The following is a 12,470-nucleotide window of genomic DNA, read 5'->3' as shown; positions in this document are numbered from 1 at the left end:
TTGCAGCAGTGGCTGTCTGAGAACTTGTTGTGGAAAAAAAAAAATTCCTGTTGCGTAAAGGTTTTTAAATAAGGGCACAAGGGAGGAACAGCAGCAGGACAGTTTGAAGCACCGTGTTTATGAAACATGAATATATTTATTCAAGTTTCAGATACAAATGTTAAACCCAAACAAACCCTCCAAAATGTGCAACACACATGGATTACATCAGATCATAAGACTTAAGTAGCTGATTGCAGTATCATTATGTCCCCAATCATTAGAATATAATAAGTTACATTATACTTGTGGCAGTTTGAGTAATACAACTTGTTTGATATCCAACAGTCAGACTGGAATAACAGTCTTCTCCTCATATTAACAACAGACCACGTATACTCTAACTGTTTTTTCTATCTACTGTTTATGCCTGAAACATCTTTTGGTTTCATTACTGCACAAGAAACTGCAACTGTCTTCAGTTTCATGAGTTTTCAAGTGCCCTTCCATAATTAAGGCTACAGGAATAAATATCCATATAAATAATTTGTAGAAATGTTTGTTTTGCACCTTGCGTTTCCTCAGACCGGACTCGTGTTCATCATCACAAAGTGCTTGTAGCTCTGAGTAGCTTTGTTTACTGCATTATTTCAGCTTCATCCCACACATCATGATGAAGTGTTCACGATGTTGTAGACACTGAATCACCTCAGGAAGGGTAGTTGTGATATTATATTTTTTGTTTTTTTAACACCAGCCATGACCTTTGCTCATAAAACATATTTTTAATTTTGCAGCATAGCTTCTCTACGTTCAGTGCATTCCCTCTCTCCCGTCTTTCCACCTCCATTGTTCACGTTTTCTCTGCTCAAACTCATTGATTGATCGCTGTGTTGATGTATTTGTGCATGCAGCCAATCATGTGTTATGATCATACCATGGGGTTAAAGGCAGCTGACATGTACTGTTGCTGCCCTGTGTTTTACATAAGTTCTCCTGGTGCTCCAGGTTTCTGCAAGGAAAACAAACTGAACTCTGACAAAAGTAGAAGAAATTTAGAAGTATTAACATGAGACTACAAGTGTGAAATTTTTGTTCCACATTTCAGCTCTGTTAGTCGTCTTCATCGCCCTCCAATGTCCTCATTCTGGGAGGCTTTATTCATATGTGTGACTCTACCCACCCGCTCACAGCTGCAGGCCCTTAATCATTAGGTGATTTAAATCAGCTGCAGCCTTTGGAGCAGTTTTTGTGTGAGTGACCACTTTTTCTACTTTTGTAATTAACACAAAATGATGCCATACAATGCACCAGCGGATTTCATTTAAGCTTCAAACTTCAGAATGCTATCAGCTGTTTCAAATTTGAAATAGTTGAACAATAAAGTGCCCGAAGAGTGAAAACACTGCATCTATGCAGGCGGGAAGAGTTATGTTTTTCCACATAAAATCAGAATCACGCAGGGAGACTAAATTGATGTCATCCTCAAGCCGACTACACCCACACTCCAGATGTATTAAAAAAAATATGCATTTTATTGAACACCTGCAAACAAATATTTATTTGGAGGCAGAGAGCTGGTCTGATTTATGGGTTATATATACCTCCGCCTAACATCCCCATGTGACCATTAAGTCAGGTGTCTCTAATATGGGCGATCAGTGGAATGGGCACTGACAATAGCAGAGCACAACATCCTCAACAATTGAAGAAATGTCACAAATAAATTGCATCACTTTATTTTTCTTCTTCCACCTGATATTGATGCCACAATCACAAATGGGACAATGGGACAACTTCTTCTCTTAAAGGCGACAATATGAGCTGATATAATCGGCCATTATCGACTACACCCGTTAATACCAATTTACAGCGGTCCCTCGTTTATCGCGGGGGATACGTTCTAAAAATAACCCGCAATAAACGAAATCCGCAAAGTAAGTTTTACAATTATTATACATGTTTTAAGGCCGTAAAACCCCTAACCACACACTTTTATACACCTTTTTACACGCATTTTGTACAGTACTCAGCCAATTTAGGACGCAGAACACAATGCGCGTTCATACTGTACAGTACACTGTAAAAAAAAGCATGCAAAATTACACAACAAAAATCCGCTTTACAGCGAGTCCGCGAAAAGTGAACCGGGTTATAGCGAGGGACGACTGTGTTGCCACTAATAATCCATCCCTCCGGACATTTTTGGGATTATTGCAGCAAACAAAAAGAGAGTTAAGAGTTTAAAAAAAAGGTAAAATTGTAAAGTTTTGTTGTAAACGGTGTAAAAATAAACTGATAATCATGACAGTGTGAGTCCTTAAGGATCGCAAGAACAGCACAGCAACTCATAAACACAAGACGGATAAGAAATGACTCATGAGCAGGAGATGAAGTCATGCTGGTGTTAAAGAGTCTGACAGCTGCTGGAATGAAGAACCTGTGGTAGAGCTCCTTCTTACATGGCGGGTGTAGCGGTCTGTTGCTGATGGAGCTGCTTAAGGCCCATGCAGTGGGTGCAGGTGGAGTCGTGAGGGATGGATGTCAGCTGTGCTAACATCCTCTTCTCCCTCGCTTCCTCGTTGGAGTCTGGGGTCCTTTCGAAAGTTTTTTTGCATGCAAGCCAAGAAGCTAAACTAACTTCTGTTTCTTTCTATAAATAGTCAAGTTGGGAAGTTGTTTGGTGTAAAACACCAAGCCTGACAGGACAAGTCGATTGTTCTTCAGAGAAAGTAAGTCTGTGGAGACTGAGGCTTGATGTTTTTATCTTGAATTGGCTCTGAATTGGATTAGATTTTTTCTTTGACATCCATAATTCCTCTCATCACAAGACCGCTAACTCCTGGATTACTGGTCGATGTCTCTCTGGTTCTAACCACAGTGTGGTACTTCTTCTACGTCTGGTTGCCAGAATTGCCAAAATGAGCCTGTCACTCTCGCGGTTGCTGGTTGCTGCTGGTTTTTGTGCTTGCGTTTGCATTTCCACCCAGTTACAGGGAGTGAGGAGGATGTCTTGCAAGTCAAAAGCACTTAGCCGTTACTTCCTTCCTGCTTCTTCCAGTAGCTGCTTCTCTCTCTCGCTCGGCGAGTAGCAGAATAACTGTTTGGTTTATTGACTTAGGCCACCAGATTTCTTTTTAATAATGCACCGTGTCAGTAAACAAACAGAACACGGATGCTTTTGCAATTCATTCCTGTCTCAAATACACATTTTAAATAGCTGATGTAGGAGCTGTTTGCTTTACAGATATGAATCAATTAAAAAAAAAGAAAAACGGACAGACCTTCAAAGGGCTGGGTGAAAGGATCGCCCCTCCAAAGGCTAACTTGATTAAGTGTGCAGCTGAACTGTGGAGCAGATTAAAGTAACGAAACAAAAATATTTAATTAGACGCGTGGATGTGCTGCAGATATTCCTGTTCTGTTTGTTTTGAGGTGAGATGCTTCGAAGGCTTTGGGGATTTTTATCTCATCCGTATAAATGAGTTTTCTCTCTCTCTCTCTTGTTTTGTTGTCTTACTATTTAGTTTATTCTGCTTCAGTGCCGGTGTAGTGAACGCACTCAGCTTCATTGAGACAAATGTTTCCATTGAGCCATGATTTCCACACTCACGTTGGCCTCTTTTGCATAAAAATTAAATGGCATTCCTATAAAAATATAAATGTTCCACAGTCGGATTTATCCTCAAGCTATTCTTTATTTCTTTCCTCCTGCTGTTTGTCGCTGGATCTCTCGCTGGTTGTCATGCAGCCTTTTTTTTTTAGATGCTTTGCTTCAAACTTGGCCACAAATTCAATCGTGCCAATATTTTTCAAAGGCTCCTTGAAATAAACATTTTGTAATTAGCGTTTGAACGTCTCTGTAATTTTCCTTCTCATTGTCTAATTGCCTCTCTTCCTTTTTCATATCATGTCCATTTTTGTCCATCTATCCCATTCCCTCTCCCTTTCCCCCCGTCTGTCTCCCGTCTCTCCCGTCTCTCTCTCCTCCATCTGTCTCTTTTGAAGATCTATGCTCACTCTTGATTTACTGAGCTATACTAAGTGCATACAAAGCCCTGTAAGATTAGTGATGCTATCACACTCTTCTGCATCGCTTCAAGGGAGAAATCCCTTCCTCAGATTCAGTGGAGGACGAATAGACCCTCTTCAATTTACAGTGCCACGGCGCAGCCTTGCCACAGAGACAAGTGCTTTTTGATGTGAAAAATGAAACCCAGAGAAATGTCAGCTTTTACTCCACACTGACTCCTTCTTCTTTTAGTTTTTTTTTCAATCCAGTGATACCGCCGAACCATGAAAACGTACCTGTTTATGAAAATGTACCACAGATTGTTAACCTCATTACCCAGCATGTCTTCCCTTTTTTTTAGTCATTTTTCACGCGTTCATGCGGAAGGTTTGTCCAGTAAAACCACAATGAAGTAATCTAAAACAAAATATTCTCTCTGTTTTTTTCCCCTGATGGAAAATGTATGACTCACTAACCACCAGCCAGACTTCCTTTATCTTCCTTACAGCAAACCTGTCCACAGCAGGTGAGTTTAGTAACATATTTAACACTGGTCGTGACCTTAGGTGAACATGGCAGGTCTAATTATTATATTTTGAAGAATGTTTTGTACAAATACATCTGCAGAAATACTGAATCTGCTTTTTTAACAACAGTAAAATATTCTCATGAGGCAGAGGTAGAAGAAATCTGTGTTGACGCTTGTGCTTGTCTTTCTATGACAAACCAAAATGTATGCAAATGAGTCGAGATGTTGGCTGCATTTTAATTTAGATGGACCACTTCCCGTTCCTTTAAATGTTCCATTCACACATCGGCAGATCAGTCATGAACAAACATTTAACAGTGTTACGTAATCAGGATACAGAAAAACTGAAACTGTAACCCAAAAGGTATTTATATTTAGTCCAGACTTTAAGGTGACATCATAGTAGAAGAAGAGTTTAAAAAAGCTTTCAGTGCGTGAAAGTTTCACCACTGTTTCACCTTTAAAAGCAGAAAGCAACATGCAAGCTGCCTCCCAGCTGTGAAAACTGTCTGAATCTGAATCTTTGACACGTTTTTGTTGCTAAATATCTTGAATTCCTTTCCAAGGTTACACTGTTCTGTCGTTTGTTCTTGTCTTTACTTGCATTTGAAATAATCCAAAAGTAACAAAAAGTGTTCATCCATTATCTGCAACCGCTTATCCTCCTCATCAGGGACACGTCGGGGATTGGAGCCTATCACAGCTGACTTTGGGCGAGAGGCCGAGTACACCCTGGACAAGTCACGAACAACCGACAACCTGGGGAGGACCCACGCAGACACGGGGCCCTCAGCTGAGGTTCGAACCAGGAACCTTCTTGCCGTGCCGCCCTAATCGAGTTACATTGCTTTAATATTGTTATGCTTGGATAAGGTTACTGACTAATTAGTAATTGGATTACATTTAACATGTTCATGCTCTGCAGGCAAATTTAACCCATGAACTTAAATTTAAATCCTAAAGATCCCGAATACAGCAGGCTGAGTTTTAAGGGAATGATTAAGACTCACTGAATAATGAAAACACTGAGCTGACGTGAATACAAACATATAAATTAACACAAAATAAATCTATAAAATACATAAATGTAATAACTTTCCACCCTTAAAACTAAAAGGAAAATATAAAGGAATAACTGGGTTTGTAGGGGCTTAAAGCACGTTCAGGACTCTTTAAAAAGACTGAACATCAACACGTCTGAGCACAAATTCATACATGTGATCCTGCCTCGAACAACACAGCGCGGCCTTGGTGCATAACTCAATATTTTGATCCATGTAAGCTCCACGTTCACTCCATCAATTGTCTGCAGGCTACCGACCAACCGAACAACCAACAGGAACATATTAAAGGTGGCACTGATGTGCCCATGTTGCCATGTACAGTCTAAGGCGTTCTGATATGTTTATTGAATTATATATCTTCTCGGCCCCGTTTAGAGTCGCCTTTGTCACCGCAAGCAATCGATACGCTGGCGCTGCCGAGGCTAACAAGGGGCTTCGTCTGCTGTGGCCAGCACTCCTGCCTGTCACCAGATGGTATTTATTACGTGCTTTGTTTTAACATCCATTCAGTATGAGTGGAAATCAATTTTTCATTTGGACCTAATTGTCTCTGTGCACTGGCAGCTCAAGGCTCTACGGCTCTGAGGCTCAGCTCCCCTCCGTGCTAACGTGGCTTGGGCCCACCCCGCCCTCAACACAGCTGTATTTTATACCTAATTACACATGTCTGGAGCCCACAGTGAGGACTACGAGGCTTTGGGGAATTGTTCCTACGAAGATGAGCCGAGGGGACTGTTGGTATCTCTCTGACAGGGATTTAGTCATGCATACAGCAACTGTACGATATTTGGAAAGTGACTCCGTGACCCAGACTCAGTCTGCCTCTGGTGTTTTACATCGCTGTTGAATGCTGGGATTGTGAGGAGCTGCAGAGTTTAATGGCCACATGATGAATCGTCCTGCGAAGCCAAATTAGAGTAAAGTACGAGGCACCAAGGGCTTCATTCCACTGGTAACCCAAAATAAAACAGGACCCAGGGAAACCTTGCTTGCTTGTGAATTGCTGCTATGTTGCATCCCTGTTTTGTCTTTGGACCATTTAAGCACACATTGGAAATCCTCCAGATGTTGGTGCTCTGTTAACATGCTCTCTACTCTCTAACTCTCTATTTTAAACCTAGAAGCTCTTTAAATACACTCAACTCAGTGAAAAATCAACTCAAAGAGTCGCTTAAGTATCAGCAAAATGTCACAGAAAGGAAGTTAATTCATTAAATAGAAAAGACAGAAGCCAAAATAAGGTTTGGGATCGCAAACTGTAAAATATTTGTTTTCCTCTCTATCCTACTTCTGCATATTCCGATGTGTTTGTCCATTTTAGGTTTTTTCAGCGTGTGGCAAACTATGAAAGTTACTTTGGGCATTTGTGATTGAGGAAGTCGTGTCCTGACAGTGACTGACATTTGGATCAGTTCCAAAGCTTGGTTGAACATAAAACTGAATCCAGAAAAAAAAAGTCTGGTTCTTGGATAAAGAAAGTAAAAGGTGCATAAATATCTACAGAAGTAAGCCAACGGTGAGGTCATATTTTGTGTTTTGGTAAGAAACGTCCGATCAAAAAACTTTAAATTTGTCACCTGTAGTATAACTTGAATTTTTGGACGAGTTTGGCAACTATGACGCAGTAGTCCGTTCCAAATTAAATACCCAGGAAGTACCGAGATAGGTTGAGGAACACTGAGGGTCTCATTAAGGACACTTTCAAATTGGAGAAATACTTGATGAACCAGCGTCTTCAACTCTCAGTAACACTGATCAGTCAGTATTCATCAGGCTATGATTATTGTCCACTGAGGGTAAAAATGTGTGCAACAGTGTTGAGGTTAGTTTAGCCAAGATGTATCTCAGAGTCTCCATGGTTCAATGTAAAAACACAGCTTCGCTGTCAAACAAGTCTCTACATAACGCTCCATAAGACGGGGTGATAGTTTGCTGTTGTGACATTTGAGTCAAACACGTCCGCCGGCCGGAGACCAAATATGTCCAAGCTTTTGGAAGCTCGGCAGAGCTTTTCCAGCTATTTGACGCATCACGAATCTGTCCGGTTCGTCGCAGTTTTGGTGGCTTCTTGCTGACGCGGCGGCATGTACGCGGGATGGACGTACGTCTGCGTTGGATCACTGCAGGACTTCTGTAAACAGTTTCTATTCGGGGTGTTGCACAACTCTCTACACATACAGTACTGTGTCTAAAAATGGAGTTGTGCAACGTCTACCTCTGTATGCAGACTTCATATATGGAAGTAAATCCTGTATGTGAACTCGAGGTACCTCACCAGCTCCTGCGTGGCTGATTATCTGTCCACAGCACCTTCTGTTGAGAGCTCGTGTTGGAATGGACTTTTCTTCTGCCTCCCACATTGCTAATAAATCTCTTGTGGTATTTGAATCACTTGAAACTGTTACAGCCTTTCACACAGAACATATCTTTTTTCAGATAGATTTGCAAGGTTACGCTCAATTTAGTTTTACAAGCGCAAAAATATGATGAACCATAATAAGATAAAACAAAGCAGTTGTTGTTGTTGTTGTTGTTGTTTTTGTTACCATAGATATTTCACAACAATAACCAACAACTCTAATGTTGTAAAGTTATGACGCAAACAATTTCAGCCAACTTCTGTGGAAGCTTATCTTCCCTTCCCTCCTACCCTCACAGCTAACATTGGCTGATTTTCACAGGGAATGTGAGCGCACACACACACACACACACACACACACACACACACACACACAGTACCCAGAGTCACCCAGGGAGACTGAAACACACTATCTCGACTGTTACTGGAAACAAAAGCGTAGCTGGATGAGATCAGCAGTTCTTGCTAAGCTTAGGGGGGGATCTCTGCCTAACACTCTTTCCTGGATGCCAGAGTGACTCTGGCCACAGCGGCTGATAGGAAGCTGACTCACTGAGCAGCAGATGCTGGCTGGATAGAGTAAGTAATGCAGGGTCAGGGCATTGCTGAGTGTAAATTGTGAAGGGTTTGTTTATGTGCTCGGGAGGATCAGACCTGGGAGTTGGGATGTGCTATGGTAAGCCGGATCCATTAGATACATCCAGTTGACTTGTTTAGTGGTTGAAGGATTGAACTCAAAAGTTGCCGCATGGCATAAAAGCAGACACAGAAAATAAAGAAATCATTTTGTTGTGTACAGATCTGAATCACGTCCTCCAAGTATTGACGAGAAACATATTGAGAGAACGCGAGAAGAAGGCAAACTTCTGACATATCGTCCTCATCTCTTCACTTAACTTCATTTCCCTGAAAATATCATGCCAGAATCTAATCCATCCATCTTTCTTGAGATATCCTGCCAACAGACAATGAAGGAAAGAATAAATCCCTTTGTGTAGAAATTGGATTGTCAGGAGTAAACAACATATTTTCTATCTGTTGTCTTGTTCATCTCCGACTTTGTAACAGTCTCTCAGGGAGAGAAATCAAATCTCAATGGACGTGAATACTGTAAATATGTTCAATGTTTACAGAGGCGGATTTCATGCCATGTGCAAATATGAATTCTGTTGGATATGAGACTGACGCTGGCTTCTTCCATCTCCACAGGCTCAACAGTTGGTGCAACAATTGGTACGATATCTAGATTACTGCTGCAGGAGGACGCCGTCATAACACAAACATTACTAACAGAATATTGTACCACTGCTGTAACCAATAACTCTAACTCCACCTGAACTCTATCTCTATAGCGTCTTTCATACAAAATTGCAGCAGATTGCAACAATGAACTGGAGAGCTGTGCTATTACAGTACATACGGTAAATGGGAGTTTGCATGGACAGCAAATTAAATTGGCATCAAATCAGTAAACACAGCTGTCTTAAAGAAAATATGATGAGATGATTCAGGATGAACTCTTCTTTGGTTAGTGTTTTGGACCCTGATTATTGTACCATATTTACAGTAGCATGGCTAAAAGAATTGACAATATATTCATACAAAATATGAAAAGAAAGACAAAACTGATGATTATACTCAATATACAAGTGTAGGGAGGTAGAGAGAGGCTGTAACTGTAGCTACTATGACTATACAAGTGTGAGAGGCTGGATTAATTATATATATCAGATATATATCAGAGTTACAAGTGTAACCTCCACCTTTACCCCAAACTGATCTTAAACCTCGATCTTATCTCAAGTCTTTGTGGTCGACCCATGTTCAATTATGTTAACACAGTCCGGCAATAACCCCGCCGTTGTTATATGATGTAATGCAGCGTACTACATCCACTTTCCAATTAAGAGCGAATCGGTCTCATGGCGGCTACATAAACTAATGTGTTTGGAGGCCGACGGCAGCCCGACAGCAGCAAACCTGAGGAGCGACTTCACATCTGGCGGTCCTTTGTGTGGACGGATGGAGTTGGTGTTTTATCAGCTGTTCTACTCCACGTTCTCTGTGCTGCGTTCCATTGCCCAGATAGTTAATGTCAATCATTTGGTTTTTTTCTATGTGTTTAAAGGGAAATTTGAAAAGATTTAAGAAAAATAACTCACCACTTTCTTTTCTCCGCGGTGAGTGTGTTTCTAATAGATAGGTTTCTTTTCAAGAATAAGAGAATAAATCTTCACCAAATATAACCCGCTTACACACTGTAGCACCTTCAGGGTGGGAGTCCCAGCTGCTTTTAGCACCCATGTGACTCATCCAATGAAACTTTGATATGATTAACTCATCCGTCATGATGTCATGGCTTCGGCCAAGGAATTTACACACCTTAAGAGCCTGGGCTCTACAAAAAAAAAGAAAAAGCCTCAGCATGTTACACACACACACACACACATGTGGACGGATGTGCACAAATGCCGGCACAAAAAGAAAATCACAACACACACACAGCACGATGATGTCATCCCGCACACTTAATTTCCAGTGGCTTTAAATCCACTCCAGGCCAAGTGGAAATGACTGTGAACATGGAGGAGCCTAAGTGGCTTTGTCAAATTGGAGCAGGGAGCAATATGAGCAGAACAACACTTCACTAAACAATATAGGGCACTCCAGAATTATTACAGTAATGTGCCTGTAAAAAGCCACTAGATATTACCTGCCTATTTCAATGTGTCTGGCAGGTGACAGATAGCGAGCGTTACCGAGCGGCTGTGCAACCACCAGGCCTCAATAAAGAAGCCGAGTTTAAAAGGCGCCATATGGAGGGAATTCAAATCCTTATAAAGACATTCTTCAAATGTGAGTTTATGATTGTATTAAAGCATTTTGCACATCTTTAAATGTCAATAAAACTCAAGATCCACGTTGAAGGTGGACTGCTGTTTTAGATTAAAAACTACTTTACGGTAAGACGTACTTACAAAAAAAATAAAATAATAATAATCACATGTGAAATTTGAATCCTGCTCTCCGGTGTCAGGAGGTGAACATAGTTACACAATATGTCTAACAGAAAGTGGATGAAACACATTCCAGTGGTTAAAATTCATGCAAATAAAAAAAATATATATAGAAAAAAAGCGAAATGGAAATTGTATTCCTTTTCTGTTGGAATGCACTTTCAGCCTCCCTGCAGGAAACGCATCACAGTTGGACTTGGCCCTCTCTGTGACTCTGCTCGCTAAAAGAATCCATGAAATCTTTCCAGTCAGGCATTTCAGCTGGAACGCCTCAATTCAGCACACCTAATTTGAATTGGAGGAGCTGTTGCTGTCAACCAATCGCTGCCCAGTAAAAGAGTGAAACGTTACTTTTATTATCTGCAGCTAATTCAACACAACAGCATTATTTAAATATTATTTCTTTGTCCTTGTGTCATGCCCTTAAATGAAGACATCTATGTTTTATAAATCTACATAATTCGATTATATTAAAAAGGTAATATTTTAGATCTTTGTTCAGACAGCCGTGCTCTTCTGACACGCCATAGCAGATTTAACAATAATAAAACTCTAAAGCACTTTTTAATGTCCCCTAGAAATGTTTCTGTCTTCACATCATCTTCATAGATGAGATATTATCGAGTGATGCTTTACTGACAATCTAATCGCAGAGGGTTGATTGGAGGACCAAATGCACGTATCTCCACTTTAACAAAGCGCATAAAAGAAAAAAAAAAAAAAAAAAAAAAAGTGGGTCATGTAATCACGCCACTTGATCCAGGGCTATACGCCGAGAAGGCCTGATTTAATACGTTCTCTTGGCTATCGACAAAAATGTAATATGATCATCAGAAATTCTACATGGTGCAACGTCTGCGAAATCTCATTACTGTCTCGTGTTTCGCTCAGCCTCCCCTCCTCCCCCCCGCCGGAGCACCAAGGCAAAAGGGTAATGCCAATAAGAATGAGATAAATTGGACGGCAAAAAAGAAAGGAAAAAAAAAATCCATGCGTCCATTAACCCTCAGAACGAGGGGTGGGCGGGTGGGTACATCTTCTTTTTTTTTTTTCTTGGTAGAGTGTGGGTGCTGAGCCAGACTGCAGGGTCATTATCCATATCCTGCCTGAGCTAATTTCTCTCGGCTCGGCCAGGCGAGTGCATCCTCCTCGCTGCCCTTCAGAAAGGTCACACCGCGTGACCCCGACGGATGCTGCTGGACATTGCGCTGCCTTCAAACTGTGTGTGTGTATGTCTAATAGGTCAATGTCAAAGAAGCCTTTCACAGGCTGTTTAACCTGCTTTGTAATTATTACCATCATCATTGCTTTCTTTCTTTTCCTCAGGTCCTGAGTAATGTTTGTCCAGCCATTAAGGTTCGCCTTTAGCTCTCACTGTATAATCACAGCAATGAGCTTGATGAGTGCCTCTGAACTTCTCTGCCCTGGGTTTGTCTTTGCATGCACACTGTCCTGACTATCTGATTAGTGGAGCTCATCGAGGCCACGAGCAATTCGAATTTCAAGAGAA

The 12,470-nt window shown here is 41.1% G+C and overlaps 1 long non-coding RNA gene across 1 annotated transcript; it reads left to right on the top strand.

Annotated features, from left to right (window-relative positions):
* Positions 1 to 5,161: 5,161 nt before the first annotated feature.
* Positions 5,162 to 6,569, top strand: LOC113747679 (uncharacterized). Its single transcript, XR_003463776.1, has 3 exons — positions 5,162 to 5,318; positions 5,960 to 6,058; positions 6,149 to 6,569. It is a non-coding gene; the product is annotated as an uncharacterized LOC113747679 (long non-coding RNA).
* Positions 6,570 to 12,470: the final 5,901 nt, after the last annotated feature.

Source organism: Larimichthys crocea, chromosome II (genome assembly GCF_000972845.2).
Source record: "Larimichthys crocea isolate SSNF chromosome II, L_crocea_2.0, whole genome shotgun sequence".
In the NCBI taxonomy this organism is placed as follows: Eukaryota; Metazoa; Chordata; class Actinopteri; family Sciaenidae; genus Larimichthys; species Larimichthys crocea.
The sequence above is the reverse complement of the archived record's forward strand: the minus strand, read 5'-3'. Positions and strand labels throughout refer to the sequence as shown.